The sequence below is a fragment of the Manis javanica genome, chromosome 2 (assembly GCF_040802235.1).
Source record: "Manis javanica isolate MJ-LG chromosome 2, MJ_LKY, whole genome shotgun sequence".
Lineage (NCBI taxonomy): Eukaryota > Metazoa > Chordata > Mammalia > Pholidota > Manidae > Manis > Manis javanica.
In genome coordinates, this window is record NC_133157.1 from 205,503,250 (window position 1) to 205,525,816 (window position 22,567).

At 45.5% G+C, this 22,567-nt stretch overlaps 1 protein-coding gene across 4 annotated transcripts in view; it reads right to left on the reverse strand.

The window, feature by feature from the left end:
• The window catches only part of LOC118969742 (uncharacterized), a 203,064-nt gene extending 201,116 nt beyond the window's left edge, over positions 1–1,948 (reverse strand). For 2 of the 4 annotated variants that reach the window (XM_073230053.1, XM_073230052.1), the window contains exon 1: positions 1,593–1,944. The gene's annotated coding sequence lies outside the window, so the exon portion shown is untranslated. Of the gene's footprint in view, positions 1–1,592 lie in introns of all 4 variants that reach the window. The other 2 variants (XM_073230051.1, XM_073230054.1) reach the window with 2 other exon arrangements.
• Between the last annotated feature and the right edge of the window lie 20,619 nt (positions 1,949–22,567).

The window sequence follows — 22,567 nt, forward strand, 5'->3', positions numbered from 1 at the left end:
TACACAAAACAGAGAAACAGGTACAAGTGTTTCCAAAGTAGAAAGCACTCTGGTTGCACACAGAACAGACACTTCGCCCAGACTGAGGAGAATTAGTCAAGACTCCCTGAAGGTCAAATTTTAACTGTTCTAAAGGGGCCTGGAAACTAAGTGCAAGAAGAAAGAGCCTTAAATCAAGAGTGGTAAATGACTATCACTCCTACTCTCAGAGTAATTTCAGAACTTAACAGGAAGCTCATTAGTATTTTCCATGAATTCCCAGGGATATCATTCCAGGTAAGGTCTCAGACTACCTCACAGGTAATCTAACGGTAAAAGCCCACCAAATGTTTTCTGAAACTAGCACAAGCTTAATGTATGCTTATGAATATATACTAAATGCCCTCACAGTTTCCCTTTTCAATATATTTAAAATGAAATCTAGCTTAAAACCTAGCAGCAAAGGAATAACATATTTCAGTTTTATTTCCTACTTCACCCACAAGTTCCCATCAGTGAAGTTATCTATCCCTATACCTTCCAAGAGGCTTCCTACTGCCACCTCTTCCCTGCTTATTCCAGTCCCTCTGCCTGGAATGCCCTCTTCCCCTTCCCTAATCACCAACTGTGATTCCTGTGTAAGATCCTTAAAAACCAAGAACAAATATCACTCACCTCATTTTGCTCTGGGCATTATTCTGTACCATAGTTGGGTGTTTCTTACCCTTTCCTATCTGAGTGTGGCTTGCCTGACTACTGAAAGTGTGTCATACACAACTACATGAAGTATGAACAGTGATTTACTCATGGGCAGACACCTTGATACCCACTGAATAAAGACAACAAAAAACTTCCTTTGCTGTAGCTGTGAGATCCTCATTCGACCCTTGCTTTCCCAGATTACTTTAGGTCTTCAGATGACTTATGACTCCCTTGAAGAGAAGCGGAAACTGGGAAGACGATGGGCGCAGAAAGGGCAGCCTACCGATATTGATACGTTATGGTGGAGGTAATGAGAGCAAATGCCTGATTTAGGGCTGGATTTACGAATGAGGAAGAGAACTGGATACAGCACGCATAAAACAGCTTTCTCTTAAAATTTCGGTGTGAATGGGGAAAGGTCATGCGGCAACGAACACACAGTTATAAACGATACGGCCCCATGCAAGAGCAGCCCTGTGTCAGCAATACCCCACGGGTCTCAATGCCACCCTCCCCTTCCGGCGGCCAGGAAAGGCAGGTAACGCGCAATGGCAGTTTATTAACTGTTGGCACCGCGCGCCTCACGGACTCCGGTCAACACAGCTCTCACGACCTTGGGAGGAAAGTACCACGATCTTCGTGTACAGACAAGGGCACCGAATGCGGAGACTGAATCATCTCCTCAAAGCCGCACACACAGAAACCCACGGGGCCGCGGGGCCAGACACACGCCCCTCACTGCGGCCGCCTGCAGACCGAGGGGGGCGTTTCCGCCGCCGCCCTGCGCGCCCGGGGACACCCGCCCGCAGCCGCGCTTCCCGCCTTCGCTCCGCGCCAGACTACGCGCCCGCCGGAGGGACGCAGAGGGGCCGTTCCGAGGCCCGAAAAGGCCCCCGGACCAAGGCACTTACCTCGCTGCTGATGCTCGGAGTCCCAGGCCGGGCCACGACAGGTCCAGGAGGGGGGAGCCGCCGCGTCACCCGCCGCCGCCGCGCCGCTGCCGGCACGTGAACCGCACCGGAGGGACTGCGGCTGCGTGGCTACGCCCCCGCACGGCAGGCGTTTCTGTCCAAAACTCATCTGCAGGGGGGAAAAGCGAGACTTGCTCGGACTTGAAGAGCGGTACTGACGGGAACCACTTCCGGAACAGAGGGTCATATGCCGAACCCAGGTTCTGGAGGTGTTCAAGATGCTAATTTTATTATACTCGTTTGTAGACGTGGCCTGGTTTTGTAAGGACACTGGCTTTGTGTCCCAGTGTGGGTGGGAGACATGCATCTGGAAAAGAACTTGTTCGCTTCCCCAGAGAGGCCTGAATCACAGATTAAATGAGGAGACTGTTGGAACCCACCCGGTGGGGAAGATGACTGGGATCCGAATCACGGTGGTAGGTGTGGAGCTCGGAAAAAAGGAGCAGAGCCCCAAAGGCAAGGAAGGGATCAGCAATGGCTGGTGACAGACTGGAGAAGGGCCTGGTGCATGAGGATGGGGTCAGAGCTGGTCCTTCCACACGGGAGGAGACAGTATTCTGAGGAATTGAAAGGAAAGGAAGGACGCGCATTTCTGGGACCTCCATTTGCTCTGGGAAATAGGAGGCAGGCTCCTGAGTGTGCAAAGTTCCCTGGTCCTGGCAGTCTCCAGGGCTGACTACCTGCCTGGGGCTCTGGCCCAGTAGCCCTTGACCCAGTGCCACCCACAGCGCCACCCACAGTGTGTGACTAAGGTGGTCAGTCAGAGGGAGTGGGAGAAAGCTCATGCCTTTGTGTGCACCGTGTGCTTTTTCCGTGCCTGACTTCCTCCCACACACGATCCACCTGCAATTCCAGGCCCAGCCTAGATGTCACCCCAGGGACAATGAATCACCCTACTTTACGCTGCCACGGCACTCAGAGGTGTCAGAGCACACGGCCACATCCAGACCAGCCGCTGTCACATGGGTCTGCCCTGCCTCGCCGCAGCATCACCATATCCAACTGCTGCTTCACCTTTAACACGGTGCCTGGTGGAAGGGACGGCGCTCGACCTGCAACATCGACAGCATGGACATGCAAGGACACCCTGAAGGAGGAACCGAGAGGCCTGGAAGTCACATGAAGTGGGCTCCGCGGGGGCAGAGGTGAATGAGAGCCCGAAGCCATGAGAGTTTGCTTTCCTCTGCCCTCTGACACATGTATAGTAGCCATCACTTGGAACTTTAAAAGTCCTCCACCCCAAACGTTGTAGAGGCTCCTCGCTAAATGAAAAAGCAACTGGCAGCCCATCTGGGGAGAAATTACTCCTGCGTTTCGTCAGCAGAGTCTTTAAACTCTCACCCTTAAAGGCTGTGAGAACTGGGCTGAGAACAATGTGACGGTGAACCGGCGAGTCACCACCTGCGGGCTGCGAAGCTGGGTAATCTCTCAGGTCTGGTCCTGACGTCACCAGCATGACTGCAGAAAGAGGTGGAATTACCACAGAGCTGGGGACTGAAGCCCAGTTTCAACGTGGGGCTGCCCACCGCTGGGGGCAGGGGGCCACCAGAACAGCCTGGGGTTTATGGCCCCGTCCATTCTGGGGCGCCAGGGACTCTGCCGCAGAGAGCATTTCATGTTTATAGTATCATCTCTGCCCCCACCATTTCAGCACAAGGAATTATCCCCGCGGTCATCAAACCCAAAGATGAGGCTCCAGCACAGAGAGGAAGGACTGAGAGCCCAGAGGGAGAGGGGAAGAAAAGAGCAGTCCAAAGGGGACAGCTCCGTGGGAGGCAGGGACTCCCCGGTATGAGCCGGTCAGTGGTACAGCCAGGACCATCCTGGGCAAACGGAAATGCTTGTTCAGCCTAGCTGGAAGGGGCCATAGTAATCATTGCCTCACCCTCTTTCACAAAATACAGTCCCAGAGAGGGCAAGTGACCTGGCCAAGTTCACACAGAGGCCAGTGGCAGGACTGGGACTGGAGCCCAGGTCACCAGCTAGCCCTGCAGGCCTTTCCCTTGATGACATTTTCTTTCAGCATCCTCTGGATTGCCTCCTTAATTACAGGACTATGCTGCCTATCTGGTAGGCTAAGCAGGGGATTTTCCAGCAGCTGATGAATTGCTAATTGTTAGGCAGGAGGGATGTTCATGTGGCCCCACACTCCTGTTCCCCCGACAGGAGAGGGGTCCCCTGGGAGAGCCAGCATGCCCCACCATGCCCTCTGCCTTGCCAGAGGCAGCCGGTGCTTCAGAAAATCTTTGACTTGTTTCCTGGCATCCTTCGTACTTAAAGTAAAGAGATATGCTCTTGTCCCAAGCCCCACCAGTGAGTCTACTCTCCTCTCTCCTGCTTGGGCCCCAAAGTGGACAAAGTCTCAAAACATGTAAAATCCACTTCCTGTACCACCCTAAGCACAGCTGGGCAAGAGGAGAGAGAAAAATACACAGGCATCAAAACCTGGTGAAAAGTGGCACAGAGCTGCCGTGCCCCCCTGCAGGCAGCCACTCCAGCTACCATCTCCTCTCATTCCTGAAAGGGCTGAGTGGTAAAGTCAGCAGGAGAGTTCCCTACCCAGCCCTTCCAGAATCGGAGGTCTGAGAGCGCCCAGCCCTGGGGCCAGGTAGCCCTGGGGCCAGGTAGCCCTCGGGCAGGTGATAAGGCATGCCTCCCAGAAGGCAGTGAGCCCCACTGTCACCAGACAGCCACACCGCACAGGCTCCAAATCAAGTGTGAAAAGAGCACCATCTCGTCCAGCTCCCCGAAACCCTCAGGCTGTCTGTTTACAAATATGCTCCCTTTTTCTCTCTCCTCATGCCTGACTGTTTAGGAATGTCACATACAGCCTCTCTGGGCCCACCACATGTCACAGAGACAGCTGTGTGATGCCGCCCATCTGGGAACGTGGCATTGCTGAGTGAGTCAGGCAGGGAACACAGGATGTTCGAGAGCAAAACCTGCCTCCTCGTGCCGCTTTGCTGGGGGACCACAGGGCTCAGACATGAGATGCTGTAGTTCCAGATTCTTAAGGGAATGTGCAGTCTAACTATCTAGTGTGGTGAGTGACAACAGAGTTTTTACCAAATAATAATGAGTCAACTTTCATCACTTTCTGATTTATCAAGTCCTTCCACAGCCCGCTCTCAACCGATGCTTACAGTGTCCCATGAGGAAATCAAGGGTGGTAAAGTTCGGAGAGTGGAAATGCCTCAGGTCAGACAGGTCTAGAAGCTGAGCTGTTGGACTCTCACCTACTTCAGGGCCTTTCCCATGCCTCCATCTGGTGTCTGTCCCCACCCTCCTCCTCCAGAAGTGGATGCACTCATTAATCTGTGATGTGGGCTGGCAAGGTTGCAGAGGCTTTTCTGGAAGCTTTGCAGCAAAGCAAATGTGGACTTAAATGAGGATTAAGTAGGAGAAGGTTTGGGAGAAGGCAGAGTGTAGCAGCTGAGGGTCATCGTTGTGGAGTCACTGGCCCTGGACCCAAACCCCAGGCTGGCCACTTGCCACAAGCCCCAGGTTGTTCACTCTGTGAACTTGGATAAATCCTGTCACCTTCCCAAGTTTCAGTTTCCTCATCCATGAAGTGTGGATAAAGTCAGTATCTGCTTCACAGGTGAGGATTAAGTGCACTAATGTATGCAAAGTAACCTGGTGGCAGTGCCTGGCACAAAAAGGTACTTGATAAATATTTGCTGAATAATGAATTGAAATGATTGGCAAGGCTGGGGTGTGAAAGAAGAGATGGCTGCCTCTGAGGCCACGCCTCTTAACTTTTATGAAATGTTGCTGCCCAAACAGGCCAAGTGCCTCCTACCAGACAACTGGGGCAAGGGGCATTCTTGAAATAGCTCAGTGATTCTCCTCCAAGCCCCTTCCAAGCTGCAAATGTCCATGCAGCTCCCCTACTTTCTTGACTATAACCCAAAGGCCTTCAAAGAGGAGGGGCTTGGGAAGGGACTATAAACCCAAAGCCAGAGATATGTCTCTACACCAGGGAGGAAATGGACAAGCAAAAATGGTTGGATAGTTCTGCCCTGGTCTATGCCTGAGATGGGACTCTTCTGTCTTTGGAGCTGAGGTGTGGTGTGCCAGGACAGGAAGAGACCATCAAGAGAAGTTGCTTTATGAGGACACCAAGTCCCAGAGAGATGAAGCAACTTGCACGAGACTGCCCAGCCAGGTAACAGCAAAGCCACGACTGCCACCCACGTCTCCTGACTCCCAGCCCCAGCCTCCCTGTCACCGCCTTCCTAATTGCACAGGCTTTCAAAATCATTAGGGAACAGAATTAGTTCTGTACTAAGTTTTTGAAATCCCCTTGTGTCCTCCCACAGTCCCTCTTGAGGACAAAATCACTCAAGGAGAAAACCATATTAAAAAGTCTTTTGAAATGGCAGCAGAGGGTGCGACCTCAGTCAGGAGCTCCTAAGAGAAACAGAGTTGAAATGCTGATTTGATAAGCAGATCATCTGGGCTCCACATCTTGTGCAATTTTTATCTTTTGAGGTGTTCAGACGGTGAAGTGTCAAGTTCATGAGCCTGATGCTCGCTGATATAAGTGCATTCTATATGTCTCCGCAGCGATGCCAGAGGAGTGGCAGGCTTCAGGCACTCCTCGCCAGAGTTTTGGGTAAACAGGTTACTCCAATCCTCAGTCAATTTTATCTCAAGGCGCCGCTCCCACCCCACCCATGAATTCTGAACAATGGCCCACTCTCACTGTCCTTCACAACTAGGTTACTGGCCTGGCTGGGGAATGGACTCTGGAATCCCAGACTATCAGAGCTGAGTGGCAGCTCAGAAACACTCTGGTGAAGCTCCTTACCTAACCGAGGCTCAGAGAGAAAGGGGGCTTTTCCAAGGTCACAACGTGAGCTGAAGGTGAGGGTTTGCGCTATTTGGCTCACAATCTCAGTTGACCTTAGTAAGGTGGCCTGGACAATTCGGATAAGAGAGCATCTGACAAAGAAGCACTTAGTGGATCCCCAGGTGTGAGAAGAAGCCAGCTAACTGAGCTAGCTGCTAGGAGCTCTTGGCAGCCCAGGAGGCCTGTCCCAGACTGCACAGTCCTGGTGCCTGCAGCCACGTGCTTGCATAACCTGAAGCCACGCCTACATCCTCCACAAAAGAGAAGTAAGTTTGTCCCCTTTCATGCTGTTCTGCAACTCTGAAGCTGGTTTCCTGAACAGATATGTTGCCTGGAGCGGGGACACTGTAGTGTGCATAAGGTACAAGGTAAAACAATCCCAAGTTTCGAAGCTGAGCAGCATTACTAAGGAATTTCCCCCTTTTGAAGTAATGTAATTAACATGGTAAGCATGGTTTTCTGAAAACATACAGTTCGGGAATTGAATAACCTATATATTAAATCTGGAAAGCTTGCTTGTACTGAGTCATTTGCTCTTGTTGGGATTTGAGTTTGGGGTGGGAAGTTTTTCTTTTTGTCTGTTTTCGATTGCCAGAGGTGGGGTACTTCCCAAATATAGTCCTTTGAAAGACCCAGTGAAGCACACAGACACAAAAAAAACCCTCTGAAAAGCTGATACTTGGATGTAGGTAGGAACCATGCACAGAATCACAACAAAACACATGCTGGTTCCTAAAGTCACCTTCAGGAGCTGCTGATACAGGAAAGCTTTTTTTCCAAAGAACAAAGAAAGCATAGGCACCTCTATGAAACTCTAGAAACTCCCTAACCATCCCTTCATGAATCCAGGTAAAAAGCCTTCATGAGAAATGTTTAAAACAAATCTTTGAAATTTTAAAAGAAAAAAAGGTGTATTTTCCAGAGAATCAAGTAATGTTCTCAAAACCAAAAAGCAAGAAAATGTTATGTTCCCCTGAGCTGTTAGTGGGGCCAGGTTGACCCTCCTACTAGAGACTCTCCCACTCAGGTGACAGACCAACCAGGAAGGACGTTGGTAAACAGAAAGCACTCCACAAATGTTTCTTTCACAACTCAAGGAAAGGAGAATTGTTTGTGGAAATTGAAAATCTAGGAAAAAAGTCATCCTCATCAAAGCTTTGAACAGCAAGAAGGGAAATGAAAGCTTGAGCTATTCCACTTTGAACCAACACTGACAAGGACTAGTGCTGATGTTAGTGACAATAGTGCAACTGACACTTATTGAGCACCTCCTGTGTGCCAGGCACTGTACCCAGTGTTTAGATCAACATCCTCCTTTAATCGTCATCATAACCCAATTAACAAGCAACTGTCATTAGCTCCTTTTTACTAGTTGGGTAACAGGATTATGAAAATAAAATAACTTGCTCAATGGATACAGAACTGGTATCAGAACATGGGTCATCTTACTTAAGAGCCTGTTTCTTACACATTAAGTTCTACTGCCTGCCAGTCTAAAGAACTTCTTATGATTTAGTTAATTAGAGCCCCGGGAAGAGGGTATTTTATTTTCATGAATTTGCAGAAAATAAACACCAATCTCAGCACGTACTACTGAGTGCTGAAGTTTGTTGACCTGGCTCAGGAGGTACTACGGTTCAGTAAACACAAGGTCATTCATTCAAATCCCTATCAGCACCTATCAACACCTACAATATGACAGGTTCTGTAGTCAGTATGGGAAATGCAGAAGGCAGAGACACAGGGTCTGCCCTCGGGGAGTGCTTGGTCTAGTGAAGGGGAGAAAACTTCTGAGTAAGTTACCGTAATTCAATTCAGTACATGCTGTACAAGGCGCATGCCAGAGACCCTATGAATACCAGAGCCCAAGGCACAGTGTGACACAGTGGTCATGTGAATTCATGGATTATACAGTAGAAGAGGCTGGAGATTAAATCCTGGCTCTTCCTTTGATGAGTGACATGGACAAGTTCCTTCATTTTCTGAGCTTCCGTTTTTGTCACTTTTAAATGCTGACAGTAATGTAGTCCACTCCTCCTCCCACCATTACAGGTGGAATGACATAATGTCTGCTCCAGCACATGGCCTAGTACATGGTAAGCACCACATAAATGGAAGCTGTTAGGGAAGGCTGGTCCAGGAAAGCCTTGGGCAAAGACTTGGGCAAGAAGGGGAAGTTGGAAATAGTCTTTTCGGAAAAGACACTGGACTGAAGCAAGAAGGGATGAATGTGCATTGTGTATTCAGGGTAGAGTGGTTTGCTGTGACAGAGGAGAAGCAAGGCAGAAGCTAGGGATCCAAGAAGTGCCAAAAACTAAAGTGATCGGCAATGTCCTGTACTCTGAGCACAAGTATGCAAAGACGTGTGTACAGGGGATTCATCACACAGCATTGTTTGTAATGGAAATGAACATGTGCATGAATGAATATACAAATGCATAAGTAAATAAACAACTAGAAACAACCTCAGTATCCAGCAGAAGACTGATTTAATAAACTATGACATAGCCATATAATGAAACACTGTTTGGGCATTTTTAAAAATAATATACATATGTATATACTTAACATGGAAAAACATTAGTAGCATAGTGTTACATGAAAATGCCAGTTACAGGATCTGTGGCATCTTGCTACACTGATGGACAGTGACTGCATTGGGGTTTGGGTGGGGGGGACTTGATAATATGGGTAATGTAGTAACCACATTGTTTTTTCATGTGAAACCTTCATAAGAGTGTGTATCAATCATACCTTAATAAAAAATTTTTTTTTAAATAAAATGCCAGTTACAAAAGGATAGGTTGAAGTGATGCCAAATCTGTAAATTCATAAGTAACAGTCCAGAGGAATTTTTACCAAACTGTTTAGAGCAGTTACCTGCCTTTAGGGAATGGCGGGGTGGGTGGGTGGGGGTGATGTTTCACTTCCTACTCTACATACTTCTTCAGTGTTTGAATTCTTTACAACAAGAGGTTTTATTTTTTGGTATTTTTTTATAATAAGAATTTATATTAAATAATGCCCTGAAGGAGTTGAATGGAATAAAAAATGAAAAGAGGCTTTTGGGAGGTTATTGTTTACCCATTCCAACTCGGAGGGAAAATATGTTCCTAGCCGGGGGCAAATTACCTTTCAAGCTGATATCAGTCAAAGGGAGACGTAAAGTGGGAGAAACCCTATTTATTGCATATAAGCAGTTGTCCATGTCTGCTCACCCATGTCTCTTGCTACCTGGCTGCAGAAAAAAGGGACCCCACTCAACCTCACTGGTCCAGATAGGCCCTCGCTTGCCCTTGTAATCACCTATTGACATGGAGATGGACTACTTCTGTCCACCCCTTGGAAACACCGATTGCTATAGAGATGCATGAAGGCCAGGCGAGAGATTCTGGAAATACTGCAATTTTACCCACACCCATAAAAAGGCAGGTTAAGTCACAGAGTGGTGGCCCAGGGGAAATTTGCAAAGGAGTAGGGTGAAAAGTGGGGCCAGCACAAGGCTATTCTTTGCCTGTATGTCAGGTGGAGGAGAAGAAGCCAGAGAAGAAAGACATTGGGGGTACTGCAGAAGCCCTAAAGGGAACTCCAGGAAGGAAAAGGGGATAAATAAGATCAGTATAGTGGAAGGGATACATCTGTGGAGGAGGGAAGGCAAGACGGAGAGGGGAGGAGAACAGTGGCTGACAATCCTGTTATGGGAAAATGGTTGATGGCCTCAGACCTCTCAGTAAGATGCACAGGAGGGGTTTCCTGATGCAGGTGAGGTGGAATGGGACAGTGAGCTCAGGTTGGAGGCTGGGAGACCTGGTTTCTGACGGCACCCAGACAAAATGAGAGGGAGCACTCTTCCTCACCCATAGCTGAGGCGCTTCCATCTGGTGGACTAGGCCGCCCCCCCATTCCTGGACTCCCCATTCCAGGTTTCCAGGCTGCCTTGCGCCAAGCCACCCTTGGCTCTGTCCAGTCACAACGCTTTGTTTTCTATAGTGTCCCTGGGGATGTGAAGCTGAGGAAGGGCAAAGGGTGGGTGGCCTGTGGCTATAGCTACTAACAATGCTGCTTCCGGGTATTTTTGTCCCTGGTGGAATACGGTTTTTTTGTTCAGGGAGGAGGAATGGTGGAAGCTTTCTGGAGAATACTAGAAGGGCCAAAAGGCTCCCAGAGCCCAAGCCCTTCTTCACACCCTGGTCAGCTGGGGGTTATCAGAACTTGTGCTCTGACTTTTCTGTCTGAAACTATAGCCAGCACTCACTAGTACTGGTGATTTCATTATTGCTGAAATCATCCTCAGCAAATGGTACTTGGAACATGGAAGGTGAGAAGGAGGAAAAAGAGAAGGAGAAAGGAAATGGGAATAGGGAAGGAGAAGGTGCATCTCCAAATGTTAGAAGGAGGTGAAGAGGACAAGGGGATAAAGCAGAAGTGTGCCCTGGATGCAGTCGGGAAGATTTAGGACACTGGGTGAAGAATTTTAGTCATTTTCTTTGGGGCATTGAGACGCACTGGGAGCCTAAGGTTCCCAGGAGGGACGCATCCTCTTCCTCTCATGCTCAGATGCTGGCTCCAGAAAATGAATGCCATGCACACAGTACCTACTCCACTCTAGCCAAACACCTATGGAGACCTGTGTTCAGGAACAGCATCCACCCCTGCTCAGGAGAGTGGGACAGGAGAGCCTGCTGGGCTAGGCTGAGTCAAGGTCTATGCCTGATGAAGTCCAGTCAAGAGGAGATCAGCTGACAGTCACCTACCACCCAAAGACAGCAATACTGAATGTCCTCTGCTGTTTCAAAAATCAGAAGGTTCTGGGCCAGCTGCAACAAGAAGAAAAGAGCCTGAAGGCCTAATAGCTAAATATACCAGGGCTGGAAGGGATCTTAAAGATCATCCAGAGAGAATTCATCACTTCCTCCTTTCTTTCTGGAGTACTTTCTGCAAATAGCATGCTGTATTATAACTTATTATCATGCATCTATTTAAAAAAACGCTCTATTTTATCCACTGATGCATTGCCAAAGCACAGCGTCCAGCTTGGGGCAGATCAGTGAATGTTTCTGAGTGGGGCTTTTTTGCACTTACTCTGACCTCCTCATTTTACCAATGTGAACAAAATGAATCCAAAAAACTGGAAAGACATTCCAAGCTATTAACTTGCTCAGGCTAATGACATGCTGCCTGAAGGTTTAGCTTCACCCCATAATGTTCAGGCCAAAATATGAAGGCTCTTCATGGTACACAGTGAGATGGAGAGAAATGAATTCCAACTCACAGTGTGTCCTGTGCAGGGGCAGCCTGGCAGCTACATCTTGGAAACAGCCTTGTAAACAAAAGGGATTTACAAGAGTATCTGGCTCAAGAAGCCAAGTCTAAAGAAGAAGTTCCAACACTCAGGTACAGTGTATGAGCTCTTGTCTTTCCCTTGGCAGTAGGTGGCCCCATCTCCTCCTCAAGGGGAGAGAGTAGACCTTTGAATCTTCTCAGGCAGATTCAGAAAGCACCTTTAGTAGAGTTGTGTCTGGGTGAGTGGCTGAGTTCTGCACCAGGGAGCACAAAGGGTCAGTCTTTGGATTAACACTTTGTGTAACAGCCTTTGGATTTTGCTCAGACAAAGTAGAGAAGGTGAATTCCTTCTGGAGCAATATCTGCTGAAGTGTTTTCTCAGAACCCTGATCCCACATATGTTCTTGGAAAGAAAAACATGGCTCTGTGACCAAGAAGGAAGGATAAGTGCTGCACTCTAAACCTGCTCTCGGGGAGCCACTATATATGTTTATACATATTAGTACATCATATATATACATATTCATATAATACACATATATACATATACAGTATACATATTAACATATTAAGACACTGAGAAATCCTGCAGTGAGGAATCAGTTTGAACTTTGTTCAAACCCAGTATTACACAAAATTATGTCACCAAGGAACACTTTTTCCATGTCCTGCTTAGGACTATGGCTCTCGGATATTTTTGTTCACTTCCATATTATGGAATTTGGGGCAGCACTTGAAATCAATAACATAGGCAATGTGCATAGGCAGGTCTAGTGGGTAACAAGGTCTCTCCATAGGACAGTCAGAAATTCATGGCTCACTCAGTGTTGCTCAGTGGAGCTGAAGGTTGACTTAAACTTGTCTCTACCCTGATCCTGCTTTCTTACAAACTCCCAAAACCAAGTTGCACCTATTCCAAGAAAGTCTTCCTTGAAATGCCTTGACATCACATCACACCTCTTTGCAGCCAGTTGGCCTCACTCTGCAGGAAATCACACCATTCGCTTAGCTCAGAGATCTCCCCAACAGTATGATGTGCAACTGAAGCAAAAATAAATTTTACACACAATGAAGAAGCTTGGCAGCACATCTGTAAATGATTTAAACCACACAGGATGAGAGCATGGGCCCTGAAACTGGTATTCCAAGAAGTAAACTAGGAGGACTGTTGAGAAGAGGCATTCATACAAGGTTATCCTGGGGCGGGGCCTTGCTCCTCAAGATGCACAAAGGCCTAAGCACGGGAGTGGTGCAGGGTTCCTGACCCCCAGAAGCCAACGTCCAAAGTCCTCTGAAGCATAGAAACAGAAAATTTCATGCAAATCTCATTTTTCTCTTTCCAATTATTTAAACAACAAATTTCATTGAAAGGGTTTGAGTACTTATTTAATTACATGCCTGTGATTTGTTTGTTTTATAAGCAACCTACCAGAGAAACAGAACTCTTAATTAATCCTTCTAAAGGAAATGATGATTTGTGAAAGGGCATCGGATGAGAAGAGACCCATGCATTCTCTTCCTGGCTCTGCCACTAGATGAGCAGGTAATTTCACCCCTCTGAGGCTCAGTTTTCTTAGCAATAAAAAGATGGGTTGGATTTGGAAACTTCCAGAATCCTTTCAATGCTGATATTCTGATATCTAAAAAGTACAAGAGAGATCACAGAAAGATGGTGGCGTGAGTAGTTCAGTGGAAACTTCCTCCCAAAAACATATATATTTATGAAAATACAATAAATACAACTATTCCTAAAAGAGACATCAGTGGATACAGTACAACAGCCAGGATACATCAACATCTGTGAGAACTCAACATCACATGAAGGGAGTAAGATACAAGCTGCGGCCAGGTGGGAATGGAATGCTCCCCCACCCCAGAACCCGGTGGGAAGAAAGGAGTCAGAACAGGGAGGGAGTGAAAGCCCAGGACTGCTAAACAACCAGCTCTAGAAATCCGCACCCGGAGCGCAGACACAAGGTGCACGGGGTGCTGGATATTAGAGAAACGGAAAAGCAAAACCTGCAAGCAGGTCCCCACAACCAGCACCCCTGAGACAAAAGAAAACCGAGTGCTTTTTGCAAGTCTTAAAGAGACAGGGACCCCACAGCTGGACGAAGTCGTCCCGGTACAAATAGCCAGCAGCTGGGAATCCCGGGGAACTTTAGGGGCCCTAACCCCCTGGGTGGCAGTACAGCTCTGAAGTCCCTCATGGCACTAAGCAGCCGGCCAGTCATTCCCCCAACTGGCATGGACCCCAACACACTGGCCCAGTAGTTGGAGAGTGGCAGCATGCGCCAGGGGTGGTGGTGCCAGAGGGGACCGGGAGCAGCCTGCATGCGCCAGCGGCACCAGACAGGACTGGGAGCGGCTTGTGCAAGCCCGCCATGGCAGCGACCGAACAGCCCAGGAGTGACCCACACATGCCAGAGGAAGCGGCACCAGAGGAGCCCGGAAGAGGACCGCATGAGCCAGCAGCGGCGGTGACTGAGTGGCCCGGGAGCGGCCTGCGCGTGCCAGTGGCGATGGCGCCAGAGAGGCATGGGAGAGGCCCATGTGGACCTGCAGCAGTGCCAGAGGGAGCAGCCGCACTCCCAGCAGCCGACTGGAATCCCAGCCCAACACACAGCCACCCAGGCAAGACCCAAAGGCCACTGCTGGCACACAGCTGCACTGCAGGGGCACCGCTATCATAGAGGAGTGCACCTGGAGTGCCTGCCACTCCTCACAGGGCTCTGCGCTGCTCTGATGGAGACCCCACCCACAGCAGCTTAGGGGATTAACCCGGTGACTGCTTCAGGAGTGCAGGTAACTGACACAGGCAGCGGAGAAGGGCAAGGCATCCAGCAAGCAGGAAAGTACTTTCTTCTCCCAGCTGACACACCCGCAACCTCCCTACAGCCACCGCTATCACCATGAAAAGGCAGAAAAATTTAGACCAGTCCAAAATACTTCAGACAACCCCTGAGAGAGGATCTGCAGAAACAGACCTAACCAGTCTCCCTGAAAAAGAATCCAAAATAAAAATCATAAACATGCTGACAGAGCTGCAGAGAAATACACAAGAGCTAAGGGATGACGTCCAGAAGATTACAGAAAGGAAGCAATCTCTGGAAGGATTTATAAGCAGAATAGATAAGATGCAAGAGGCCACTGATGGAATAGAAACCAGAGAACAGGAACACAAACAAGCTGACGCAGAGAGAGATAAAAGGATCTTCAGGAATGAAACAATATTAAGAGAACAGTGTGACCAATCCAAAAGGAACAATATACACATTATAGGGGTACCAGAAGAAGAAGAGAGAGAAAAAGGGATAGAAAGTGTCTTTGAAGAAATAATTGCTGAGAACTTCCCCAAACTGGGGGAAGAAATAGTTGCTCAGACTAAAAAAGCACACAGAACTCCCGAGAGATGGGACCCAAAGAGGACAACACCAAGACACATAATAATTAAAATGGCAAGGACAGAGTATTAAAGGCAGCCAGAGAGAAAAAAAAGGTCACCTACAAAGGAAAACCCATCAGGCTATCATCAGACTTCTCAACAGAAACCTTACAGGCCAGAAGAGAATGGCATGATATATTTAATGCAATGAAACAGAAGAGCCTTGAACCAAGAATACTGTATCCAGCATGATTATCATTTAAATATGAAGGAGGGATTAAACAATTTCCAGACAAGCAAAAGTTGAGGGAATTTGCCTCTCACAAACCACCTCTACAGGGTGTCTTAGAGGGACTGTTTTAGATGGGAACACTCCTAAAAAGAGCACAGAATAAAACACCCAACATATGAAGAATGGAGGAGGAGGAATAAGAAGGGAGAGAAATAAAGAATCATCAGACAGTGTTTATAATAGCTCAATAAGTGAGTTAAATTAGACAGTAAGATAGTAAAGAAGCTAACCTTGAACCTTTGGTAACCACAAACTTAAAACCTGCAATGGCAATAAGTACATATCTTTCAATAATCACCCTACATGTAAATGGACTGAATGCACCAATCAAAAGACACGGAGTAATAGAATGGATAAAAAAGCAAGACCCATCTATATGCTACTTACAAGAGACTCACCTCAAACCCAAAGACATGCACAGATTAAAAGTCAAGGGATGGAAAAAGATATTTCATGGAAACAACAGGGAGGAAAAAGCAGGTGTTGCAGTACCAGTATCAGACAAAATAGTCTTCAAAACAAATAAAGTCACAAAAAGAGCCTCAGTAAATTCTAAAAGATTGAAATCCTACCAACCAACTTTTCAGACCACAAAGGTATAAAACTAGAAATAAATTGTACAAAGAAAGCAAAAAGGCTCACAAATGCATGGAGGCTTAACAACATATCCTAAATAATCAATAGATCAATGACCAAATTAAAATGGAGATCCAGAAGTATATGGAAACAAATGAAAACAACAATGCAAAGGCCCAACTTCAGTGGGACGCAGCAAAAGCAGCCTAAGCAGAAAGTATATAGCAATCCAGGCATATTTAAAGAAGGAAGAACAATCCCAAATGAATAGCGTAATATCACAATTATCAAAATTGGAAAAAGAAGAACAAATGAGGCCTAAGGTCAGCAGATGGAGGGAAATAATAAAGATCAGAGAAGAAATAAATAAAATTGAGAAGAATAAAACAATAGAAAAAATCAATGAAACCAAGAGCTGGTTCTTCAAGAGAATAAACAAAATAGATAAGCCTCTAGCCAGACTTATTAAGAGAAAAAGAGAGTCAACACACATCAACAGAATCAGAAATGAGAAAGGAAAAATCACAACGGACCCCACAGAAATACAAAGAATTATTAGAGAATACTATGAAAACCTATATGCTAACAAGCTGGAAAACCTAGGAGAAATGGACAACTTCCTAGAAAAACACAACCTTCCAAGACTGACCCAGAAAGAAACAGAAAATCTAAACAGACCAATTACCAGCAACAAAATTGAAGCAGTAATCAAAAAACTACCCAAGAACAAAACCCCCGGGCCAGACGGATTTACCTCAGAATTTTATAAGACATACAGAGAAGATATAATACCCATTCTCCTTAAAGTTTATCAAAAAATAGAAGAGGAGGGAATACTCCCAAACTCATTCTATGAAGCCAACATCACCCTAATACCAAAACCAGGCAAAGACCCCACCAAAAAAGAAAACTACAGACTAATATCCCTAATGAACATAGATGCAGAAATACTCAAAAAAATATGAGCAAACCAAATTCAAAAATACATCAAAAGGATCATACACCACGACCAAGTGGGATTCATCCCAGGGATGCAAGGATGGTACAACATTCGAAAATCCATCAACATCATCCACCACATGAACAAAAAGAAGGACAAAAACCACATGATCATCTCCATAGATTTTGAAGAAGCATTCGATAAAATTCAACACCCATTCATGATAAAAACTCTCAACAAAATGGGTATAGAGGGGAAGTACCTCAACATAATAAAGGCCATATATGATAAACCCACAGCTAACATCATACTGAACAGCGAGAGGCTGAAAGCTTTTCCTCTGAGATTGGGAACAAGACAGGGATGCCCACTCTCCCCACTGTTATTCAACATAGTACTGGAGGTCCTAGCCATGGCAATTAGACAAAACAAAGAAATACAAGGAATTCAGATTGGTAAGGAAGAAGTCAAACTGTCACTATTTGCAGATGACATGACATTGTACATAAAAAACCCTAAGGACTCCACTCCAAAACTACTAGAACTAACATCGGATTTCAGCAAAGTTGCAGGATACAAAATTAACACACAGAAATCTGTGGCTTTCCTATACACTAACAATGAACTAATAGAAAGAGAAATTAGGAAAACAATTCTATTCACAATAGCATCAAAAACAATAAAATACTTAAGAATAAACCTAACCAAGGAAGTGAAAGACCTATGCCCTGAAAACTACAAGACACTCTTAAGAGAAATTAAAGAGGACACTAACAAATGGAAACTCATCTCATGCTCCTGGCTAGGAAGAATTAATATAATCAAAATGGCCATCCTGCCCAAAGCAATATACAGATACAATGCAATACCTCTCAAATTACAAACAGCATTCTTCAATGAACTGGAACAAATAGTTCAAAAATTCATACGGAAACACCAAAGACCCCAAATAGCCAAAGCAATCCTGAGAAGGAAGAATAAAGTGGGGCGGATCTCACTCCCCAACTTCAAGCTCTACTACAAAGCCACAGTAATCAAGACAATTTGGTACTGGCACAAGAACAGAGGCACAGACCAGTGGAACAGAATAGAGACTCCAAACATTAACCCAAACATATATGGTCAATTAATATACGATAAAGGAACCATGGACATACAATGGGGAAATGACAGTCTCTTCAACAGATGGTGCTGGCAAAACTGGACAGCTACATGTAAGAGAATGAAACTGGATCACTGTCTAACCCCATACACAAAAGTAAATTCAAAATGAATCAAAGACCTGAATGTAAGTCATGAAACCATAAAACTCTTAGAAAAAACATAGGCAAACATCTCATGGATATAAACATGAGTGACTTCTTCATGAACATATCTCCCCGGGCTAGGAAAACAAAAGCAAAAATGAACAAGTGGGACTATATTAAGCTGAAAAGCTTCTGTACAGCAAAGGACACCATCAATAGAACAAAAAGGTATCCTACAGTATGGGAGAATATATTCATAAATGACAGATCTGATAAAGGGTTGACATACAAAATATATAAAGAGCTCACACACCTCAACAAAGAAAACAAAAAATTCAATTAAAAAATGGGCAGAGGAACAGGGTATAAATGTGCAAAGAAGTAAAAAACTAACCTTTTCAAGCAATAAGGCTTCTCTCTCACTTATCAACTTTACATTTCCCTGTATGGCCCCGGAGGATGACTGGTTAGCCAGAGACGGGTAAGATTCCTCAAGGGAGGAACAACCTAAGACAGGCACAGTCGCAGGGGGGCCATCAGGTGAGAAATAGGGGATCAACAGAGGTGAGGCTTAGAACCTCTCCCCCCCTGTTCTGAGAGAAATCTGCTGCATCCGTGGATGTTTTATTGCCCTTGTCTAGCTTGGATTAACACATATTCTACAGGCACACACGTGATCATCTACATTTGCTCTCTTACAACACTAAACTATGTTTTCTACCTTTACCTTGCATCTACCTACCACTTCAGCATTTTATTAAAAATAATAATAATAATAAAGAGAGAAATGTGGTATCCACATATAAATCAAGTATAAAAATCAAACAAATATTCATATTTGAACTGACTGTTTATAGTTCATAATGCATGATCAAAACCGAAAGTTTCTGTGATGACTGCCTTTGTACTGTTCACCATGTAACTTACTCACAATGGAAGAATTTGTTCTCCATGTAAGAACTTGTTCGTTATGCTTCAGAAGATCGGAGACTGACGAAAATTAGGCTTGGGATGGATTAATGATTATACATTGAGCACTGAGTCCCCTATACAGAATTTTATTGTTGTTAACAACCATTTGATCAATAAATAGGAGAGATGCCCTCACAAAAAAAAAAAAAGTACACACTTCCAATTGTAAAATAAATAAGTAACCAGGATGTAATGTATAGCATAAGGAATATAGTCAAAATATTGTAACAACTTGGTATGGTGATAGCTGGTACCTAGAATTATCATGTATATAAATGTTCAATCACTGTGTTGTACACCTGAAACTAATGTAATACTGTGTGTCAACTACCCTTCAATAAAAAATAATTATCTAAAAAAAAAAATGGGCAGAGGACCTGAACAGACAGTTCTCTAAAGAAGAAATTCAGATGACCAACAGACACGGGAAAAGGTGCTCCACATCGCTTGTCATCAGAGAAATGAAAATGAAAACCACAATGAGATAACACCTCACACCAGTAAGGATTGCCACCATCCAAAAGACAGACAACAACAAATGTTGGTGAGGTTGTGGAGAAAGGGGAACCCTCCTACACTGTTGGTGGGAATGTAAATTAGCTCAACCATTGTGGAAAGCAGTATGGAGGTTCCTCAAAATGCTTAAAATAGAAATACCATTTGACCCAGGAATTCCACTTCTAGAAATTTACCCTAAGAATGCAGCAGCCCAGTTTAAAAAAGACAGATGCACCCCTATGCTTATTGGTGCTCTATTTACAATAGCCAAGAAATGGAAACAACCTAAATGTCCATCAGTAGATGAATGGATAAAGATGTGGTACATATACACAATGGAATATTATTCAGCCATAAGAAGAAAACAAATCCTACCATTTGCAACAACATGGATGGAGCTAGAGGGTATTATGCTCAGTGAAATAAGCCAGGTGGAGAAAGACAAGTACGAAATGATTTCACTCATATGTGGAGTATAAGAGCAAAGAAAAACTGAAGGAACAAAACAGCAGCAGAATCACAGAACCCACGAATGGACTAACAGTTACCTAAGGGAAAGGGACTGGGGAGGATGGGTGGGAAGGGAGTGAAAAGGGTGGGAAAAAGAAAGGGGGGCATTACAATTAGCATGTATAATGTGGAGGGGGTACGGAACCAGCTCTACAGCACAGAGAAGACAATTAGTGATTTTACAGCATCTTACTATGCTGACAGACAGTGACTGTGAAGGGGTATGTGGGGGGGACTTGGTGAAGGGGGGAGGCTAGTAAACATAATATTCTTCATGTAATTGTAGATTAATGATACAAAAAAAGTGCAAGAAATAGTTCTAAAATTAATACATGAAAGTAAATGAAGGATTGTGAACAAAATAAGTATCTGATGATTATCTGTTTACCATTAATATTTATTGGAAACAATGTTCCAGGCATTGTTCTAAATTCTTTGCATGTTATTATCCATTTAATCTCACAGCATTTCTGTAAGCTAGATGTTATTAGTACCTTGTTTTACAGATACAAGAAATTATTCTCTTGGAGAGAGTAAGTAGCTTGGCTGGGGCAACATTGGTAGTAAGTAGGGAGGCTGGGATTTGAATCCAGCAGCCTGACTCTTGGTCTACTATGCTACTGGTTTTTCAAAATATCAGGCTTGAAAGTTTAGTAACAGATGCTGGTGTATGTATCTTTTTATCATATGAAATGTGTGTGAAATTTAAATCTAGGAAAGAAATCACAGATACTTCAAGGGGGGAAGATTTCTAAGAGGACCTGATGAGATAACAAAACTAAATTGTCCAGCCAGAACTCCAACTGGAATCTCTTTCCCACATGCCCCAGCAGCCTGATGCACTGGGACCAGGTTGGTAGGCTGCCACAGGAAGGTTCAGAGCTGGGTTCAGGAAGGAGTGAGGTAGGCTGCAGGGTGAGCCCCAGTAGGAGGAAGCTGGCAAGCATCCAAGAGAAGGTGGTGGCAATGGAAACTTAGAACGTTTGCATCTCTGAGTTACTTGGAAATCTAGAGGTCATCCCATTAAACCTCCCACCCAAAGCAGGCACTCCCTTCACAACACCCCGGTGGGTGTTGATCCAGCCTTCCCTGAGCACTTGCAGAGTTAGCATACCCGCTCTGCTTACCCGACAGCCTTTTCTCTTGCTGGACACCCAAAGACACAAGAAATCTCTGTTCCTGTTAATGAAATAAAATGGGCCTTATAGAGATTTCTACCACGGTCTCTGGCTCTGTGTCCATGGGACCCAGAAATGACATCTGACATCCTTTCCTATGATAAGCTTCAGAAATCAGGAGACCCACTGAGTCTTCTACCACAAGCCCAAGAGACTGGTCCTGTGGACAGCCCTCATGGGAAGGGCTTTTCCTGTCACTGTCTCAGTCACTGTTCCTCTGCATAATCAGCTTAGCCAAGTCCCACAGCTGACCAGCCTCAGTGTCCTTCGGGGGACCTCGCCCAGGGCCTGCCACATGGTAGCAGGCACAATATAGTTGATAATTTGAATGGAACCGAACAAAGAAACTACAAGAAAAAAATGGCAAAAAAGTGAGCATCTGGGCGCTTAACAGCAGCCCTTAGACAGCATCTAGTTCCATCCCTAGTTCGTGAGCCTCTTTCCAGACACCCCCCAAGAGGAGTCATTTTCCCCGCATGCTACCATTGGGGTGTGGGGACCCTAATCCCTACCTGAGACTCGAAAGGGACATTTTAGAGGTCAGCATTATGACTCCAGACCCTAGCTAGGGTCTGGCCCACAGTAGCTACCAGATAAACACTAAACAAATGAATGAGCCATAGTACCTTATTGTGCACCTACTATGTGCCAGGTTCTTACGTGTATTACACATATTGCCTAATTCAAACCTTACAACTCTATGATTAAAATAATAATATACCTATTTTACAGATTAGGAAACTGAGAATCCAAGAGGCTAGGAAAAGTGACTCAACTGGTACGTAGAAAAGCCCTATTTCAAATCCAGACTTGCCTATCTCTAAATCCCACACTGCCTCCTAAAGGAAAAAAGGAAGACAAGTGGGCAGATAGAAAGACAAAGAGAAGGGATAAAGAATATTAAAACAGCTTTTTGAACTGAAGAAAGCACAGGGACCAGTGTGAGAGCAGGGCCCTCCCAGACCAGTTATGTCCAGGTATTTTACACTGGAAGTCAGTGGTGGAAAATTCCAGATTTCCAATGTCCCAGTTGGTACACAGAGACAGTCTGAGGTTGAGGTTTTCACAGCTCCAAAGTTCCGGGCATATTCACAGGCACTTGAAGACATGTTTCTCTTTCTCTAACTGCAGGTTGGCAGGGTCAGCTTTGCCCCCATCCAAGTCAACAGACCTGGCCAC